We start from the raw sequence: 22,304 nt of genomic DNA on the forward strand, positions 1-22,304 counted from the left end.
GTGACCTAATTTTCGACTGACTATTTAGGTGATATGAAAATGAACAAATATACCACATGCCAGTTCTACAGATCTTATTGATAATGAAATCTGAAGTTGTCTGCTAACTTTAGAGTGGAAGGAAATAGAAGGGGAAAAACATACTAAGAACTTTTCTTTGTTCTCAAGAAGTATTTCCTAGGTATCTTTTGATAATTTTCGTAAAAAGTATTCATTTCATTTAAGGGTTTTAATAATTTAGAAAGTTTAAAGATTAGCCTACTGATTATGATGGGATTTTTACTGAAAATTAGTTTTGTCAGGCCGCTTGCTTGTCTGTGTATTTTCTATTCTAATTTAGTTTTTATTTTTATCAAAGCTGTATTTACTTATAATGTAAGAAGTCAATTAGTTTTCCAAGGCTTATTATGGAAAACAATAGTTCCCCAGGCTCCCATTCCTATGTCTAACTCTCTAGAGGCAACTACTTCAAACTCTTTTATCTGAATCTTTTAGCATTTATTGCCATATTCCAAATAACATGCTTACTCTGCTATTTCTTAATTTTTCAGATGGACGTCATGAGTTAACTTCCTTCTATGAAAGATGATTTAGCAGTTACCCAATGCCACTATACACATGCATATTTCTCTGTTCTTATAGCTTCCCAGAATCATTGCAGTATAATTTGGTTAGCTTAATATTCAATATTTATATTATTTAGACAAAATTAGAAGCAATAGAATATAGAGCTAAAGTGCACAATGTCTGGAAACAGGCTTCCTAGGTTTCATCCTAGCCCTACCCATTACTAGCTGTACCTTTGGACAAGTTATTTAACCTTTCTGTGCCTCAGTTTTCTAATCAGCAAGCAGTAGTAAATAATGAACATATTATTTAATTATATTATATGAATGCACATAAAGCATTTAAATCAGTACCTTAAACATAACAGTACCTGTCATATAATCATTTTCATTATGTAAACACTATTCACAGCTGATCTCTACAGTATCCTGCAATTACCATTCTTTACTCTGGTGTTATTCACTATCTTGTTGTTTCATTTGTGTGGTATTCTCTGTGTTCTTACTGTGTATCCAGACCCAAACTTTCCTAGAATTGTGTGCATTTCTTCTCAGTGCATTCACCTCCATTAGACATTCTGGATTGGTTCTTGTTTTGGATTCTCTGATTTCTTAATTACTTAATTTCTTCATTTTGATAAAATGCATCCTTCCTGAGAAGGCTATAATGAAAGGTCAATTTCTTTTTTTTTTTTGAGACAGAGTCTCACTCTGTCGCCGAGGCTGGAGTGCGGTGGCGTGACTTGGGCTCACGGCAACCTCTGCCTCCCGCATTCAAGCAATTCTCCTGCCTCAGCCTCCCAAGTAGCTGAGATTATAGGCATGCACCACCATGCCTGGCTAATTTTGTATTTTTAGTAGAGATGGGGTTTCACCATATTGGCCAGGCTGGTCTTGAACTTCTGACCTTGTGATCTGCCTGCCTTGGCCTCCCAAAGTGCTGAGATCACAGGCATTAGCCACCGTGCCCAGCCCCCAAGTGGTCAATTTCTTGAGATGCTAGGTTGGAAGTCATTTTCTTTCAGAATTTTGAGAGCAATTCTTCATTGTCTTTAACTTCTGGTGTTGCTGTTGAGAAGGCTGAAGCCGTTATGATTCTTACCTGTTTTTCTCCCCATTCAGGAAGCTTGTGGGATATTTTCTATTTTCCTGTTGCTTTAAAATTTCATGATGATGTGCTTTGTTGCGTGAGTCCGTTATAGTCAATTTTGCTAAACCCTCAGTAGTCCCTTTTAATCTGGGAATCTTTTTCCTTCAGCTCTGAGAAATTTGGTTAAAATTATCTCTTTAATACTGTTCTGTACTCCATTTTCACTGTTGTTCTGTCTGGAATTCTTTTTATTCATTTATAAGGCACTTGGACTGGTTCTCCAATTTTTTTTTTTTAATCTTTTCCCTTCTCTTTCCCATCTCTTTTTGTTCTACTTTCTGATTGAGTCTCTCAGTTTTACCTTCTAACCCTTCAATTGATCTTTTAATTTCTGCACCTATGTGCTTAGTTCCTGAGAATATGACTGACAGTTTTTTGGACACGTTCTTTTTTTATTTATTTTATTTTATTTTATTTTTTTGAGGCAGTGTTTTGCTCTTGCTGCCCAGGCTGGGGTGCAATGGTGCAATCTTGGCTCACCGCAACCTCTGCCTCCCAGGTTCAAGCAATTCTCCTGTCTCAGCCTCTCGAGTAGCTGGGATTACAGGCATGTGCCACCAGGCCCAGCTAATTTTGTATTTTTAGTAGAGAAGGGGTTTCTCCATGTTGGTCAGGCTGGTCTTGTACTACCGACCTCAGGTGATCTACCTGCCTTGGCCTCCCAAAGTGCTGGGATTACAGGTGTGAGCCACTGTGCCCGGCTGGACATTTTCTTCTTTCTACATAGTCTTTCATTTGAATTCTGTTTTATATTTGTTTCAGCTTCTGTTTTTCATGTATAATTTCCTCAAATGTTGGATGATCTCTGGTTCTCTGCTCATTTTTTAGGATAATAATGAAAAGCTGCCTGGAGCTCTGTGCCCATGAAAGGGCTTGTTGAATGTGATCTTCACTGTAGAGTGATCTGACTAGACAATTGAATATTTTCCTATGGCTGCCATAAGGACGTACCACAAGCAGTGTGGATTAAAACAACAGAAACGTATTATCTCACAATTTCTGGAGGCTCGAAGTCCTTAATTTCATAATCAAGATGTTGACTGGGCCACACTCCCTCAGAAACCTGTTGAGGAGAATCGTTCCTTGTGAATTCCTGGCTGCTGATTGTTGCCAGCACTTCAGTCTACCTCCACAGTCTACCTCCAATGTCACATAGGACTCGCCCCTCATGTCTCTGTGTGTCTATTTTGTCTCTTCATCTTAAAAAGACACCAGTCACATAACTTCATTTAACTGCATCTTCAATGACGCTATTTCCAAATAAGGTCACGTTCAGAAGGATTGGGGTTTAGGACTGTGTGTTAGTCAGCTTGTGTTGCCATAACAAAAACCATGGACTGATTGACTTGAACAACAGGAATTATTTTCTCACAGTGCTGGAGACTGGAAGTCCAACATCAAGTTGCTGCCAGGGTTGGTTTCCTGTGAGGACTCTTTTCCTGACTTGTAAGGCAGCCACCCTCCCATATGTCATCACATGGTCTTTCTGATGTGTGAACCTGGAGAGAAATATTCCTCTTTTTCCTTTTCATGTAAAGACACCAGCCCTATAGTAGGGCTTCACCCTGTGACCTCACTTAACCTTAATTACCACCATAAAGGCCCTAACTCCAAATATAGACACATTTGAAGTTAGAACTTCAACCTGTGAATTTTGGGAAAACCTAATTCAGTCTAGAGCGGACCTTAACACATCTGTTTTGGGAACACTATTCAACCCATAACAACCATTTCTTGGAAAGTTATCAATGTCTATATCTTTAGGTATTTTCTCTTGTGCCAGTCAGATTCTTCAGAGAAGACTCTTCCATTCTGAAAGGTACTTGGTTACCAGCATCCTACTGGGAGAATAAGGCTTAGCTTATTCTTCTTATTAGAATAAGGCTCAACATTCAGTTTATAAACTTTTACTCGATCCCTATTAGCCCCACTCAGTTGTGCTGGAGATTTGCAAATCCAGAAACCCTCTGATTCACCCCTTTCCAGAGAATAAACATAAGGGTTTCCCTGGGGAAGGAGGGACATTGACAGGCTTCTGGAATGAGAAGGTATCTTGGAGTCTCCCTACTCCTTAAGCAGATGTACAGCCATCCTTCTACCTTTAGCACCCCCATCCTTTTTGTTTTGTTAAACAGGGTCTTGCTCTGTTGCCCAGGATGGAGTTCAGTGGTGCCATCATAGCTCACTGCAAGCTCCAACTCCTGGGCTCATGCGATCCTCCCTCCTTGGCCTCCCCAGTAGCTGTGACTACAGGCACATGGCACCACATCTGGCTATTTTTCTTTTTTTTTTTTTTTTTTCTTTTTTTTTTCCTTTTAAGTAAAGATGAGATCTTGCTGTGTTGCCCAAGCTGTTCTTGAGCTCCTGGGTCCAAGCTATCCACCCGCCTGGGCCTCAGAAATTGCCAGGATTGTTAGGCATGAACCACTGCGCCCAGCCTCTGTAACCCTTTTGACCAGGAATTTTGCCACCATTTCTTTTGGCAAGCTCTGCGGTGTAGAGTTAGGTTGCTTCTCAGTTTTTCCACCTGCCAGCTTGCTGTTCAGTTTTCTCAGGTCTCCTAACTCAGTTACTACTCATCCATTTCCTTCCTGGCTCCAAAATTTTTTTTTTTTTTTTTTTTTTATTATACTTTAGGGTTTTAGGGTACATGTGCACAATGTGCAGGTTTGTTACATATGTATCCATGTGCCATGTTGATTTCCTGCACCCATTAACTCGTCATTTAGCATTAGGTGTATCTCCTAATGCTGTCCCTCCCCCCTCCCCCCACCCCACAACAGTCCCCGGAGTGTGATGTTCCCCTTCCTGTGTCCATGAGTTCTCATTGTTCAATTCCCACCTATGAGTGAGAACATGCGGTGTTTGGTTTTTTGTCCTTGCGATAGTTTACTGAGAATGATGATTTCCAGTTTCATCCATGTCCCTACAAAGGACACGAACTCATCATTTTTTATGGCTGTATAGTATTCCATGGTGTATATGTGCCACATTTTCTTAATCCAGTCTATCATTGTTGGACATTTGGGTTGGTTCCAACTCTTTGCTATTGTGAATAGTGCTGCAATAAACATATGTGTGCATGTGTCTTTATAGCAGCATGATTTATAGTCCTTTGGGTATATACCCAGTAATGGGATGGCTGGGTCAAATGGTATTTCTAGTTCGAGATCCCTGAGGAATCGCCACACTGACTTCCACAATGGTTGAACTAGTTTACAGTCCCACCCTGGCTCCAAAATTCTTATGTTCTCTTCTATATTCTTCTGAGCTTATGCTGTCTTTAAAAATTACTTTACTGTTGTTTTAATATTTGTAGAGGGAGTGGAACTGAATATGTATATTCAGTTTACCATCTTTACCCAAATTTCCGAATTGACTTTGTGAGTGAGATACTTGCAGTTGAGTTACTCTATGGTATGTATGTATCTATGTATTTATGTATGTATTTATTTATTTAGAGTCAGAGTCTTGCTCTGTCACTCAGGCTAGAGTGCAATGGCGTGATCTCAGCTCACTGCAACCTCCACCTCCCAGGTTCAAGCAATTCTCCTGCCTCAGCCTCCCGAGTAGCTGGGATTACAGGCACCCACCACCACACCCAGCTAATTTTTGTATTTTTAGTAGAGACGGGGTTTCACCATGTTGGCCAGGCTGGTCTCAAACTCCTGATCTCATGATCCACCTGCCTCGGCCTCCCAAAGTGCTGGGATTACAGGTGTGGGCCACAGTGCCCAGCCGAGTTACTCTATGATATTAAGTAAGACTTAGTATACCCTTAACATTGGTTTTTAAATGTGTTCACTTAGGAAATAGATTTAAAGTAATATATGGCCGGGCATGGTAGCTCACACCTATATCTCAGCCCTTTGGGAGGCCGAGGTGGGTGGATCAATTGCTTGAGTCCAGGAGTTTGAGACCAGCCAGGGCAACTTGGTGAAACCCCGTCTTTACCAAAAAAATACAAAAATTCATCAGGTGTGATGGTACATGCCTGTAGTCCCAGCCACTCGAGAGGTTGATGTGGGAGGATTGCTCAAGCATAGCAGTTCAAGGCTTCAGTGAGCCAAGATCATGCCACTGCACTCCACCATGGGCAAGAGAGCAAGACCCTGTCTCAAAACATAAAAATAAAAATAAAGTAATACATACTGTTGTTTTTTCAATGCTTGAAAATAACTTTAACATTTAATCGTAGCTGACATACACTGAATTCATGTGTGCTTACTTAAATTAGGTTATTATTTCTTTATAAACCTAATTTTTCATATGTCATGTTTACTATTTTATATGTAATATATACAGCATATCACTTCACTGGTACTGTTATAATCATCAAGTGTTTTATATTCTTCATTGTGTGTTTTTTTTTTTTTTGGAGATGGAGTCTCTCTCTGTCACCCAGGCTAGAGTGCAATGGCGCATCTCAGCTCACTGCAACCTCTGTCTCCCTGGTTCAAGCAGTTCTCCTGCCTCAGCCTCCCGAGTAGCTAGGTTTACGGGCACCCACCACCACGCCCAGATAATTTTGTATTCTTAGTAGAGATGGGGTTTCACCATGTTGGCCAGGCTGATCTCAAACTCCTCACCTCAAGTGATCTCCCCACTTCAGCCTCCCAAAGTACTGGGATTACAGGCCTGAGCCACCACACCGGGCCCTTCATTATGTTTTCTAAAAACAATTTATGATCACCTGGGGATTATTACAACAGATCTAACTTTAGGAAAGTAAGTATTAAATTTGAATAAGATTATATAATTGGGGGATTTAAATTAAATGCCTAACAGAGTTTCATCCAAAATTTTAGAATGTGAATTCAAGGAACCCTTGACCCTTCTGAAGTAAATTGAAAGCATTTCCACAGTGTTCACACTAGGATGTAGCTAGCCAACTCACAGCTGCCTGTCCTCTTTTAGCTTCCAATGAAAATGCTTTGGAAAACATACACATAGAAAAAGAAATTCTCACAGTAATACTTAAACCTAAGAGGCTAAGCAATCAGGCTTCTGCTAAGATCTAGGAAGAATGTTACCAACTGTAGTGCCAATGGAAATGGATTTTTTAAACCATTTTAAATGGGACTGAAACAGTTGTTTCCATTAAAGGAAATGTTGCTAAGAAGTAAGTTGGAGGGAGGCCTAGCCACCCCCACCCTAATCCCTAGTGATGGAATAGTTTAAAACCATAAAAGCTACAATAACCAGAAAACTCAACTGCTACCACCCTCACTGCAGGGAGACCTGAATTCAGAGGCAGCCAGTGTTTGCCTTCCCTTTTTCAGAAAACATAGCCTCACTACTTTGAAGAAAACACCAGTAATTTCCACACAGGAGAAATAATCATTGACTATAAGAGAAATCAACAATGTAGTAATAAAGTAATCATAAAAAATTGAAATGATAGTAATATATATCATAATTTATATTCTTGACTATAATAGCTGGTTTTTGTTGTTGTTGTTGTTGTTTTGAGGTGGGGGGGTGGTATTGCTCTGTCGCCCAGGCTGGAGTGCAGTGGTGTGATCAAACTCACCACAGCCTCAACACCCTGGGCTTCAGCTATCCTCCAACTTCAGCTTCCTCAGTAGCTGGGACTCCAGATGTGTGCCACCACGCCCATCTAATTTTTGAAGTTTTTCTAGAGACAGGTCTCACTATGTTGCCTAGGCTAGTCTCAAACTCCTAGATTCAAGTGACCCTCCCACTTCAGCTTCTCAGAGTGCTGGAATTACAGGTGTGAGCCACTGCATCCAGCTATAATAGCTTTAAAAGACTATTTTGAAAAGGAAAGAAGAAAAATCAAAATTAAAAGAATCTGTAAGAAATATAGAATGAATAAAGCAATATAAGAGCAAAAAATAAAACAAAATCAGGTGAATTAGTATATCTAGGAGTTTCTTTGAATAAGTTTAATAAAATAAACACTTGAAATAACTAAGGTGTAGGGTAAGGTAGAAAAGGACTGAAAAAAATGAAAAACAAGAAAGTTTAAGCAAGCAGTACTAAATTTAAGTGACATAGAAAATATTAAACTACCTATAATTTTTATTAAAAAATAGGCCAGGCACAATGGCTCATGCCCGTAATCCCAGCACTTTGGGAGGCCAAGGCAGGAGGATCACCTGAGCCCAGCAGACCAGCCTGGGTAACATAGCAAGACTCTACCACTACAAAAAAAATAAAAATAGCCGGGCATAGAGACACGTGCCTATAGTGCCAGCTGCTTGGGGGACTAAAGCAAGAGAATCACCTGAGCCCAGGAGGCTGAGGCTGCAGTGAGCTGGGATTATGCAACTGCACTCCAGCCTGGGGGACAGAGTGAGACCCTGCCTCTAAACAAATTAAAAAGAGTATTTTCTAATAATATCAGATAGACCTATTTTTTCCTTTTCAGCTAAAGATTATATTATTTATGCAATGACATTTCCCCTTTCACACAATACTAGGATCTGTCTTTGGAATACCCAGACATGTACATCATCTTTCCATTATGTAATTTTAAAAATATAGTGCTTTACCAACTACAGCTGTAATAATCAGATTGTCAACCAGATTGCCATCACACCGTGAAAGGTCCTCCTAAAAATATAAAAGCTAGAGCTATTCCTGAAGATTGTAGCTAAATACATAAAATAAAATCACTCTCCAAAACGTCATAACTTTAAAAGCACCCAAAATGTAATGGAAATGTAAAATGATAAAGTTTTTTTGAAAAACTATAAAAAAATTAAAATGCATTGAAATGTATTATACAAATATTTACCTTAAATTTTGTCTCTTGGCTATGTGTGGCAACTCACGCCTGTAATCCCAGCACTTTGGGAGGCTGAGGTAGGAGGATTGCTTGAGCCCAGGAGTTTGAGACTAGCCTGGGCAACATAGGAAGACTCTGTCTCTACAGAAAATAAAAAATAAGGAAAAATTAGCTGGGCGTGGTGGCATGTGCCTATAGTCCCAGCTACTCAGGAGGCTGAGGGAGGAAGATCACTTGAGCCCAAGAGTTCCATGCTGCAGTGAGCTATGATTGTGCCGCTGCATTCTAGCCTGTGTGACAGAGCAAGACCGTGTATTTAAAAAAAAAAAAAAAAAAAAAAAACTGTTGCTATTAGAAGAGTTTTTAAATTGTATTTTTTAAAATTCTTTTATCTACTCAATTGATAGCTATGAACAGTGCCCCAGAAATATGCTAAAGGCTCAGCTCCCTTTTTTTTTTTTTTTTTTTTAGCTTTTTGGTATTTTTCTTTTAAATGATGATGTGCCCAAACAGTATTATGAAAGTAAGGGTACATTTTAAATGTTTACACTGAACAGATTATCTCACAATACTGAGTTTGTCTTTTCTCTAAACCCAAGGCTTTTAACATTCTCTTCGGAAATGGCACCACCTTCCTCTAGTTGATATTGTCAGAACATGCACAGCACAGCCTCTCACTACAGTGCTTCTCAAAAGTTAATGATCATGCCAATCCCCTGGGATTCTGCTAAAATGCAGATTCTGGCTTAATAGCTCTGGCCTGGGCTTCAGATTCTGCATTTCCAACAGGCTTCCAGGTGATGCCAGTGCTGCTAGTCTGTAGACCACAGTTCACATCGCAAAGATTCTGTGCATGTCCTCAACTCTGGTTACACATCAAAACCACTGGTGGAGCTTGCCTTTTAAACATCTGTCTGCCCTCTCTCTGCACCTTGTGATGATGAGGCCTCAGAATCTGTATAACTGTTTGTAATCACCACATGATTCCTATCCACAGCCAAGTTGAAAACTACTGATTAAACAGTATCTTATTTTATTGTGGCACTCAGGCAACCCTTCACTACACCTTTACTACGCTGTGTGCTTTTAAAAACATATATGTTTATGTAAACGAATAGTTGATTTTAGAAACATCTTATGTAAATTGATTGATTAACAACTTGGAATATATTATAGAAAAATAATATTTTAGCAAAATTAACTATAAGATACAATTAGGGGAGTAAGGCTATTGAGTAGGACTTCCTCCTAGTTTCCATTTTTTGTGGCTGGCTGTAGACCAAATGTCTCCGTCAGTGAAGTTTCCCTTTATAATCACCCACCCTTCTTTCATAGCTCTCTGCAGCCTCTGTGCACCTCTGTTTCCTTAGGCCTCCACCGTGGCACTCAGGCAGCCCCGCTTTACCCATGTATCCTGTATTCTGTGCTCCGTTACTTGCTGCCCTCCCCCTGTCTCCCACTCACCTAAATGTGAACTTTCTCTGTGTGGTTGATTGCACATGCCTTTGAAGAGAAGTAATTTGATAACAGGTTTGTTCTCAGTCATGATGGAGATTTTGTCTTCCTGGAGTTTTTTTCTTTTTTGTTTTCAGATGGAGTCTCTCTCTGTCGCCCAGGCTGAAGTGCAATGGCACGATCTCGGCTCACTGCAACCTCCGCCTCCCGGGTTCACGCCATTCTCTTGCCTCAGCCTCCGCCTCCCAAGTAGCTGGGACTACAGGCGCCTGCCACCACACCCAGCTAAATTTTTGTATTTTTAGTAGAGATGGGGTTTCACTGTGTTAGCCAGGATGGTCTCGATCTCCTGACCTCATGATCCGCCCACCTCGGCCTCCCAAAGTGCTGAGACTACAGGCATCAGCCACGGCGCCCGGCCCCCGGAGTTTTTTTTCTATCAGTCTTTGCTTTCTCAGGAAGACCATGTGGTCCCACTATTATAAGGTCCAGTTCTTGACATTTAAATATTTACTGTATGTTTAAAGTATGATGTCAAACCTACTATAAAGCAACAGTAGTATACAGGGGGTGTTATCTTCCCTAAAGAATGGAATTTTTCATTTACTAAGTCAGCCATAGCCTTGCCAGACACCTAGAAAATGAAGCATCTCTTTTGGTGGCTCGGTTAAGGTGCCTTGTGGAAGGAGCCAGATGGAGTCGACTGTGTGAAGTTAGATGAGGCCTAGGTGCCTAAAAAGTGGGACCAAGACCAAGAGAAAGAAGGAAGTAGGATGACAGTTTGGGATGGGAACTAAGATAACCAGTAGGGTGACTGTGTAGCCCAGTCTATATTTGAATAGTCTTTTTTCCCATACTAAAATCCTGAGAAATTCAGTGTGGTCCTGTTAAAAGGGAACTGTGTCTCTTACAAATGCTTATTATCCCAAATAAATCAATAGAACTTTAAATAATATAAAAGTGAAGTATGAATTCTCAGCCAGTGTTGATGGAGAGAGTTATTTTGGGACTGAGAAGTCATTCCTTCCTAAATTCTGCTCCTGGGAACAGTTCCCTTAAGCAGTTCCTGATTTTCGCATCTTTAACACTTCTTTTAAATGAATTATCATCTAATTTTTAAACATATCCATACTTTCCCATCTCTCGAGTTTCTTAGACTCTACTGAGGTCAGGGTTGAGATATATAAGGCTTCTCTGATTCAAGAGCACTGGGGAAGACCAGTGCAATATTGCGACAGAGGTATCCATTTCTATATACAGTCGGCCCCATTTTAACTCACTGTTAACACCAGATACGTTTATATAATGCGAGGCTTTCTCCTTCAGAGCAACAGGATATTCTGTGAGGTCTTTGGCAGTGATAATTAGAAACTGCAGGTAAACAATGTTGCTGCCAGTTCCGCATCTGAAAGTAGAACTCCCAGTCATTGGTGTACTGGGGAGGTGCTGACAATTAAAACCTACTTAGATGGGCGTGGGGGAAGAAGTACCCCAAAGTTGAGGGAGCTCAAATCAATCCTCAGCTAACATATTCACCCCCAACACATGCCCCATCTTTTAAAAAAAAAAAAAAAAAAAAACAACTATTTTCAGCCACAGTCTCTAGTCGCTTTGGATTTAACTTCAAATAGCTTTTTTTCAACCATGCCTCTAACTTGGCACAGCTCTGAGAAAAATCCCGTAACCAAGCCATCTGGGTTGGATAAAACAGGGAGCTTTTCTATTTGATTTCTCACATTTTGTTCCTCTTTGTTTTTAATGGTGGGGGGGGGGATCATTATGAAGTAACCAAATTATTGGATAAGTTAGTAAATCAGGAATAGATCTTTTCAACTCTATACTGTCTCTAAAAAAATCTGTATCAGAGGATCTCTCTGTTATCTCTGAAATGTGGTGTAGAATGAATGTTTTGGGTGAATTGACTTGAGTGGGTAACAAGTAATGGTCAGAAAATAAAGTTCTCATTGGGTGGTCTGAAATTCAGCAGTGTTTATTTCTTTTTAGACTCAGCAGAGATTTTTTTTTTCCAGTGAAGCATATTTTAACATGTTATGCTCTGGATTTACTTAGTATGGTTTTAAGTGAATCATTAGGCGTGTGTGATTTTTCATTTTTTCTTAAAGACCAGCATTAATAGCTTCATAATTCAAAGAGTCTGTAATTAAAGAGAGTTTGAAGAGTTGTTTAATCTCTGTTAACTTTGAAAAAATAGGATTTTTTTTTTTTTTTTTTTTTTGAGACAGAGTCTCGCTGTCGCCCAGGCTGGAGTGCAGTGGCATCATCTCGGCTCACTGCAAGCTCTGCCTCCCGGGTTCACGCCATGCTCCTGCCTCAGCCTCCCGCGTAGCTGGGACTACAGGCGCCCGCCACCTCGCCTGGCTAATTTTTTGTATTTTTAGTAGAGACAGGGTTTCACCGTGTTAGCCAGGATGGTCTCGATCTCCTGATCTCGTGATCCGCCCACCTCAGCCTCCCAAAGTGCTGGGATTACAGGCGTGAGCCACCGCACCTGGCCAAAATAGGCTATTTTATATGTGATAAACTGCTGCTTGCAGTTCAGAGTTACTTGTTGTGATCATATATCAATTCAGACCTTAAAATGTAAGAAGTGGAAGCCATCCTCTGTGTTTGCTTTCCAGGCACAGGGTGCTAGGTACTGAGAATATGAAGATGAACAAGGCACTTTTGATCTCTATTTGTTGTTACAGTCAAATGGCAGGGGTGGTTGTTACATAAACCAACCATATGGATATGTTACAAAGGAAAACTACAGTACACAGAGATTATATATGATCTCTGGAGGGAGTCAGGGTAATTAGGAAAGGCTTTCTTTTGGAAGTAAAGAAATTTTATTCATACAAGGCAGTGAATAATATGTACTGTAATAAAATACTAGTAGTTATATGTTGAATCAGACATTGTGCTGGTAATCACCTATTCTTATCCTTCTATGTTATACTAATCCCCCCATGAAAGCTTTGTGGGTATAGGAAAACCTTGGCATCAAGGTTTATGACTATCTCATGTCAAAGGCTTTGTTCGTAGTAGGCCCTAAGTAATGGTTATCAAATTAATATATCACATTTTTTCTTTTTATTATACAAGTGTAAATTATTGCAATTATAACATTTAACATTATCATTGCTATCATAATATCTCACTGGTCATAGCATAACAAGTTATATGAAGGTATCATTTAAGAAAAATACTTTGAAGTTAATATGCCATTACTGCTATTATCTATGGCTCTTATAAATCTACAGCAGTGTACCTCCAACCATACCATATTTCCTTGTATACTTGGGGCCTGTGTATTGCTCTCAATTTCTGTGATGGAAATCCTGAGGATCATTTTACAATTGCAGCTTACTTTTTGTTTGCTTTATTTGTTTATCCTGGGATCTAAATCAATTTCATAAAAGTTTTCTCTAAGAATGTAAATCATAGAATCTTGTTTTGTTGAAAATGTTAAGAGATCATGAAATGAAGCTAACCCTTCATTTGGCATTAGGGTAGGTAAATGCATACCTATTAAATGAAGCATGGTTTTCTTGATAGTAAATTTAGCCTAGGAGTATGTTCATTTTACAGTATTCACTCCAGCTTTAAATATCCTGTAATTCCTTTGAGAGAGTGAAGCTAAGAACTCTATCACATGACCATCTGGATTTCTGAAATGCTAAGTCTTTGTAAAAGCCTTATGGATTTGAGTAATAATAAAGCAAGTGCTGGCTTGTTAAGTAGGCTAATCTGATCCATGCACTATATAAATCAGAATGTAATTTTAAATACTATGACTTTATATTGCAGATGACTCTATATTCTTCAAAAGAACTTGCCTAATTATAAGAGTATATTTCCTTGGAAAATCAATTTCTTTTGATTTTTAAATGACTTTAAGATTCCATTTGAGGATTATTTTATTTATATATTTTTATTTTAAATGAAAATATTCATCACATTTCTTTAGTCACAAAAAATACAGTAGGTAAAGTGCTCCAGTAGTGAAAATGATTGCCATTTCATTGTGACCACTTTCAAGAGAAGTTTATTACCAAATAATTAGAAAAAATGGAAATTATAATCTCACTTGTTAAGTTAACCCAGTTCATTCGTTCTTTTTTAAAAAAATTAATTTTTTATGGTAAGGGTAGATATGGGGTCTTGCTGTGTTGCGCAGGCTGGTCTGGAACTCCTGGGCTCAAGCAGTCCTCCCACCTAAACCTCCCAAAGTGCTGGGATTAAAAGCATGAGCCACGACACCCGGCTTATTAATTCTTTTAATAAGTATTTTTGAGCTTCTGTTTTGTGCTAGGTACTGTACGAGGCATTAGATACACTCTTGGCAAAGAAAACAAAGTAAGCAAAATAAAACATCAAACATCTTTGTTTATAGAGTTTTCCTACTGACGTTTATGCATTTTTTTTTGCATTTTATTCACTGGCCTCCCACCCAGAATATATTTACTTGAAATATTGTGCCTATTTCTAACAAGTTCATTTATCTGATTTATTGGCCTATTGAAAGTAGAAGAGGATTGCTGCTGAAGCCATGTGCACTGAATGCAGATGATAGCTAACAAATTCACACAGACTCCACACTTGCCAAGGGATCACAATAATAATTTAAAATAGTATTCCTCTAGCTCTGCCTCAGTCTGCTGCATGAGAACATCAATCCTTCTTACCTTTCATTTCCTTCCAAAATACTTCCCTGAGGATATCTCAACCACAGTTGCTTAAAGTGTGGTCCCCTTCTCCATTTCTCAATCATTGTAGTACTGTCACGACCAGTCCGGGCATTAGCCCTGCCACAGATGGCAGTTAATAGTACTATGACCAGTGCCTACCTAATTCCGAAACCGCTGCTGCTGTGGCCTTGCTCTCTCATTATTACAGAGATTAGTGTAACCTCTTATATTGGGGTAGGCTAAGGCGCTATGATCATAGTATGTAACAATAATGCAATGACTGAAGAACTATAGAAATCTATTTCTTTTTCACATAAAAGTCCTGGTTAGGTGCTCATTTCATCAAGAAATTCTCCCCATGCAACTATTAATATTTGAAAACTCAGATTCTACCCATCTTCAACATATAGCTTCCAAGGGTGCTCTGCTCCCTGCCATCCCAGCCAGCAGGAAGGGCAGACGAGCAAGTGGAAGAGACACCCCCACTTCTCAAAAGCCTCATCTCATACTCTTTTGGTGAGAACTCGACAGATTCCTCATCTACCTGCAAAGAGGGGCTGAGGAACCCAGGCCCTGGCTCAGCCATTTTCTAGCCACTGTCTGTCATTCTGCCTTTTATGGACAGCAGTACATCATATCCATACGTCTCTTGTTTCATTGTCCTAGACTTTTCATACTTGTTTCATTGTCCTAGACCTTTCATTATAGCCCTTGCACCAGCACCCATTGGAAGGCACCATTGGTCATAGCCTGTTCCAGCTCTTCCCTAGACAGCTCCCTTTCCCATCCTTAAAAACATCTTTTCTAAACATTTACTGCTGTTCTGAAATCTACTCACCTTCCCACTCATGTCAATAGGCCCCCTACTGCAGAGTAAAGGTAGAGGGCCTAACCCATGAACCTTCAACTCTCTTCTGGACACAGCCACTCTCTTCTTCCTTTCTATCTGTCCCAGAGGAAAAGGTATCCCTGCTTCTTTCTTGAGCCCACTCTTTTCCCTCTGTGTTCCTAATCTTATTCTTGTCTATCTCATCCAGGATCTTGTTCCATTAAATATTCCTGCTTTCTCATAATTTGAATCTCATTATCTCTCCAGTATAATGTTAAATCCTTGAGAACATAAACATGCTTTCGTGTTGCCTCATGCTATTTTTTATTCCTTCTCCTTGAAAAAAAAAACAGATCTCTTAAAAGATTAATTTATATGTACTCATCATGTTTTTACCTCCTATCTACTTTCTAGCCTTTTGCAGTTCTTACAAAAAGGAACACATTAAGCTATGTGCATTTCCACATTTATTCACCAATTCATCAACATACATTTATTTACACCTTTTTATGCAAGACACAGAGGATTCATCAGTGATCAAAAAAAAGTCTTTGTCATCATGGGGTGTACATTCTACTAGGGAAAAAGCGGAGGAAGGGGGGAAAGCAAATATTTGTTAGATGTGCTTATGATATGTGATACATGCTAAAGAGAAAAATAAAGCAGAATAAGGGAGTTAGGATTTTTATGTTTTAAAGAGGGTAGTCAGGAACGGCCTCTCTGATAGGAGATATTCGAACACAGACCTGAAGCAAGTGATCAAGCTCTTCACATGGATAACTAGGGGAAATGCATTTTAGACAAGGAAACAGCATGCAAAAGGCCTTGAGGCAGGAGCATATCAGCACATACCAGGGCCAGTAAAAGAGCAGGTGTGGCTGGAGCAGAACAGAACAGGAGGTGCAGTAGCAGGTGAGGCCAGAGAGATCGCTGGAGCCACACAGATACACAGGGCTTTCCAGGCTGTAGTAAACAATGATTGGGAACCATGGAAGGGGTTTGAGCAGAGGAATGGCATGATTTGGCTTCTGTTTTAAGTAGGCACCCTGACTGTTGTATGCAGAATAGAGTCAAAAAAATGGAGTGACCAGTTAGGATGCTACTGAAATAATCCAGACAGGAGGTGATGGTCATCTGAGCTGAGGAGGTAATGAAAAATGATTTCTATTCTGGGTGTTTCAAAGGGCTAACAGGTTTAGTAGTGCTGGAACCTTCTATTTGCCCCTCCAGTGGAGCTTCCCCTCCACTCTCCATACTTCTCTGCCCTGCTGCTTATGGCCCAGGAGACTGATCTATACAGGCTGGATCATCTCTGGCCTCCTTTGGGTTTGGCCCATGAGAGGCCCCTGCACAAGATCAGAAGACAGGTAAAGCATGAGGTCACAATATTTGTTCTCCCAGACCCCTCACTGCCACCAGCAGTTAGCTGTGACTGTGCTCTCACCTACTTACCATCTTTGGGTTCTAGGAAGCCTTTTCCTCCCCTACCTCCTTCTCATCTAGATATAATACCAGTTCCTGCAGTTGCTTGCTCAGGGGCGCGCCACTATCCTTTATTGGTGTTCTTGAACCTTGCATACAGATTTATAAATAATCCTTTTAGTAAACTTTCCTCCAAATATTGGGATTTTGACCCATACTAGTAGCTAGGACGTCTAATGTATTAAGAACGGCAGAACATCTTTTTTTTTTTTTTTTTTTTGGAAACGGAGTCTTGCTCTGTTGCCCAGGTTGGATTACAGTGTCATGATCTCACCTCACTGCAGCTTCCACCTCCTGGGTTCAAGCGATTCTCCTGCCTCAGCCTCCCAAGTAACTGGGATTACAGACACGCGCTACCATGCCTGGCTAATTTTTGTATTTTTAGTAGAGAGGGAGTTTCACCATGTTGGCCAAGCTGGTCTCAAACTCCTGACCTCAAGTGATCCGCCCACCTCAGCCTCCCAAAGTGCCAGGATTATAGGCGTGAGCCACCGCACCTGGCCCAGGACATCTTTTTAAATTAGGGATGGTATCTCATTATATTGCCCAGGCTGGCCTTGAATTCCTGGGCCAAAGCAGTTATCCACCTCAGCTTCCCATGTAGCTCAAACTACAGGTGCACTCATGCATTTTAAAAATCATAGTTATTTACTTGTTTTTCTGCCCAGTGAAATGTTGAATCCTTGAGGATGGGAACTATCATGTTTATGTTTCTATTCACATGCCATGAGGCAGGTAGGATTTTCTTGCAGTTGAATCAGTGGGTGTTATTTTTAATGTTGCCACCTGAGTCCTCAAGAATTGACTAAATTATGTTTTGCATGAAAGATTAATGAAAAAGAGGGTATATGTGCATGTGTCCCCATCTTAGTGCTTATAGGTGTACACTTCACCTTGTTGGATAATTAAGTTCTCTGGGATCAAGGAAATTTTTTTTTTTCTTTCCTTGAGTTGTGTATAGTTATCGACTAGGCTACACAGAAGGGAGGTGCAGAGTATTCAGGCAATTCCTATGCTATGTGAGCCTCCTATAATACAAGCCCCCTTTCTGAAAATGAACTGTCATCTGGGTTGAAATTGTGCACCACTGGGAATGGGGGATTTGTAGATTGACAAGGGCCAAAGGGACTTTTAAGGAAATATTGGGTATGGCTTTCTCATTATTCATTGTTCTTGTGAAGATATCTAAACAACAGTTTGTTGATTTTACCAATTGTTTCCGAACTGGAAAGAAATACGGTTTGTTCTCACTTCTCCGATAATATATTTCTGTCAATAAAGTTAGTAACCTTTTTTCCCAGTAGCTTAAAAGGTGGTTTGTGATTTATTAAAGTCACTTGATAAATTACTGACTTCTATTTACATATTTTAACAGCAATTCTTTCTATTATATTTGGTTACATATGTTCATAAAATAGTGTATTGGTTTCCTTTCAAGTTTTTGGTATTAATACTGCATTTTGTTATCAATGTTTTTTGTTGATCTAAAGAATATTTCCTTTATCTTCACATACATTTAGGTTTTGTGGTTTTTTTTTTTGACCTTGACTTCTTTCTGCTGTTTCTTTTGAGCAAAACCTTAAACAGCAGGCTGAATGGCCTTGAGGTGTAGTTTTAATTAAAGCATCACTGAGTAATCATTTGGTATAAACTCCCAACCAAATACATTAATGGAAAAAAAGAAAGCAATGTATTTTCGAGGTTAACTTTCTTTATGGTTGCTTCCATGAATAACACATGGTCATTGAATTTATTTAATTTTTGCCTGTATTCAACTATATTTAAGGTTCATATTTCTGATGAGAACAAAAAAAATCATAGGTTCAAGAGACCAAATTGTCAAAGAATTTATTAATTAAAGACAAATTAAAGCCATGGGGTTTGCATATGTAGAACTGTAGTCAATTTACCAGGAAAATGCCTAGAAATACCCTATTGATTAGATAGTTTGCTGTTGGGTGTTTAACTAAAAGTTGAAGCCTTTTCTCTCTCTCTTATTTTTGACACTATTAAATATTCTCACAACCTAAACAGATATAATTTTTGCTTTCTTAGAAAAAAACATATTTTAAAGCACATATTTATTTTGTGAGTTTTATAATTAATTTGATTACTTCATCTGAAAATTGAATAAGCACTTAACTGAAGCACAGCTACTTTTGAAATCTTCGGAATGTGCAGCAGCTCTAATTCATTCTACAGCTCGTCATTCAGGGAATATCAGCAAATGGCTACTATCTGTACAGTCCTTTTGCCTCTACTCAACCCTATTAACAAGTAAATTAAAACAATTTGTGGAGCATTACTTATAGTGGTTATCCCCTTGGAAGATCACAACCATCAACACAGTTGTAAAATAATGAAAACATGAAATAGTGAAAAATAGCAAGCAGTTACTTAAATGCTTTTATTTTTCTGTGAATTTATTAAATTTTCTATGAAGTGAGCCATATTTCACTTAAGCTTCCACTTCCTGGGAAAGGAGGTGATAATATTTACACTGAGGTCTCTGTGCTGAGTACTGGAGAGGGAGAAAGCCAGGAAATCCTAGAGAACTGGAGAGACTGGTCTGATGGCAGCCGCTTATTTAAAAAGCTTCATCCTTTGGGCTTCAAGGTGGACTGTGCCTCCTTCAGCCATTTCCTAGTGCAGTGATCTTGAGCAACTTATTGATTTTGGCCCTCTGTAAAATGAGAGGAGTTCACCATATTACTTATTTTCAAACCCTTCTCATAGAGCACAAGGGTTTCTTGGAGTCTGCCCAAGAGTCTAGGGTAGGATGAATGAGAGACTCAGCCAGAACAGTTTCTCTTGTAATGTATTTACAGGTTTTTTGTTTTTGTTTTTTTCAGTAAAGGGTTGTTTAGTTTAAAAAAGCATGATGATTCCCCAAATCCCTCCTAGCTTAACAAAAGCACATTGTTCAGTTTGTAGTCATTTTTTCCTTCATTTCTTTTTAGGAGGGAGGCCTATAGTCATGATTGACTCTAAAAGATAACCTTATGGGCCGGGTGCGGTGGCTCACACCTGTAATCCCAGCACTTTGGGAGGCTGAGGCAGGCAGACTGTCTGAGGTCAGGAGTTTGAGACCAGTCTGGCCAACATGGTGAAACCCCATCTCTACTAAAAATACAAAAAAATTAGCCAGGCGTGGTGGCATGCACCTGTAATCCCAGCCACTCAGGAGGCTGAGGCAGGAGAATTGCTTGAACCAGAAAGGTGGAAGTTGCAGTAAGCCGAGATTGCACCACTGCTCTCCACCCTGGGCGACAGAGCAAGACTCTGTCTCAAAACAAACCAACAAACAAAAAAAAAAACCTTACGAATACAGCTGAGAAGTGAAAGTACTAAATTAGTGTTTGGATTTGAAAGGACTGAGGGAATGAACTCATACAAGAGCATCATTTCCTCTTTTAGAAACGGGTAGGGAGGGGCGGGCGCGGTGGTTTAGGCCTGTAATCCCAACACTTTGGGAGGCCAAGGCGGATGGATCACGAGATCAAGAGATGGAGACCATCCTGGCTAACACGGTGAAACCCCGACTCTACCAAAAATACAAAAAGAAATTAGGAGGGCGTGGTGGTGGGCGCCTGTAGTCCCAGCTACTCCAGAGGCTGAGGCAGGAGAATGGCGTGAATCCGGGAGGCGGAGCTTGCAGTGAGCCGAGATTGCGCCACTGCACTCCAGCCTGGGCGACAGAGCGAGACTCCATCTCAAAAAAAAAAAAAAAAAAGAAGAAATGGGTAGGGAGTGGGGAGGGAAGAAAAGATAACACATATAGAGACCCACATAGGATTTTAGACCTGAAGAAAATCCCCATACTTGGACAAAAGCTTGGGATTGGGAGCAGGGAGAGATTGAAAAGAATTCATGAAAAGTGGAAAACTAAAGAAAACATTAGTCTAACTTTGTTAACATTTAAGATAATTTTATAAATCAATTTCCTCATATTTCAAATATAGATAATGTACCCTATTATTTGCTCTGGGAAATTTTTTAAGCTTTCAGGATTCTCTATAAATTAGAACAAATTGGTAGTATTCATATTTCACAATACAATTGCTTCAGAAGTTATTCATGACTATTTTCTATTGGGTTGTTCATGTAAATAGACAATTGGAAAAGCTACTTGAGTTCTCGTTTTATATTGCCTACGAAATACCCAAACAAGCATCTGTATTAAAACTAATAGGTCAATTTCCCAGTTATAGATAAGGACCTAATTTTTTTTGTCACTCATGAGGTGAGAACAAGGAAAGTGGTAGTCATCCTTGGACCCTACATTGGGCAGTTTCTCACATCTTCTCTCTCTGCCTGGTATAATGGATTAACCAATTCCAGAGTCAGGCAGCCTGGACCCAAATCCTAGCCAAATGACTTCTCTTTTACCTGTCTGTGCCACTGTTTTCTTATCGATGATGGAATTAATTATATTTCCTACTTTGTAAAGGTTGTTACAGGGATTAAATGAATTAATTTATGTTATATGTTTATCAGCGTAATTTCTCGCCCCCTGGTTGGCATGGCATTGTGTATTTGCTATTATTACTGCACAGAAAAGCAGAGATTTTAATCATAAGTGAAACTCCAGTGCACTTGAGAGATAAGAAACTCTGTGTACTGAGGTCGATGAAAAAATATAAATTTGGGAAAATAAACTCAGAAAACATTAATCTGGCATGCTTCTATGAGGATAGGTCCCAAGAGAAGGCAGAGTGCCAGGGACCATTCAGCATGCCCTGATTCAGAAGAGATTAAAACATCCTGAACTACCATTGTGGAATTAGAGTGGAAGAAGGAGAAAGATATGTGAGAGATTACAGGCTTACATCAGGGGAAGAGGAAGAAGATTAACCTTATGCTGTCTACCTGGGTAACTAGCATTATGGATGCATCATTAACAGAAGTAAGAAGCCCAGGATTGTTCTTTGCTTTCTGAACAATTTATATATATATTGGGAAATAAGGAATATAAAATTTTAAAGACTAATAAAGATTAAATGTAGTCTTGTCATATCATACTATATTATTTATGTAACAAATAGCTAAGGCCAGGCATGGTAGGTCATGCCTGCAATCTCAGCACGTTGGGAGGCTGAGACGGACAGATAGCTTGAGCCCAAGGAGCCCGATACCAGCAGGACAACATGGCAAAACCTCATCTCTACAAAAAAAAAAAAAAAAAAATTTAGTGAGGCGTGGTGGTACACACCTGTAGTCCCAGCTACTCGGGCAGCTGAGGCAAGAGGATCACTTGCACCTGAAAGGTCGACACTGCAGTGAGTCATGATCATAATTGTACCACTGCATTTCAGCCTACCCTGTCTCTACAAAAAATAAAAATGAATAACTTATAGTTTTCATAAAGAAGCAAGTA

General features: G+C 39.5%; 1 protein-coding gene across 2 annotated transcripts in view; it reads left to right on the forward strand.

Annotated features, from left to right (window-relative positions):
- REEP3 (receptor accessory protein 3) overlaps positions 1–22,304 on the forward strand; it is a 107,076-nt gene that overhangs the window by 53,278 nt on the left and 31,494 nt on the right. The gene's annotated exons all lie outside the window — the stretch shown is intronic.

This window comes from Symphalangus syndactylus, chromosome 4, assembly GCF_028878055.3.
Source record: "Symphalangus syndactylus isolate Jambi chromosome 4, NHGRI_mSymSyn1-v2.1_pri, whole genome shotgun sequence".
Lineage (NCBI taxonomy): Eukaryota > Metazoa > Chordata > Mammalia > Primates > Hylobatidae > Symphalangus > Symphalangus syndactylus.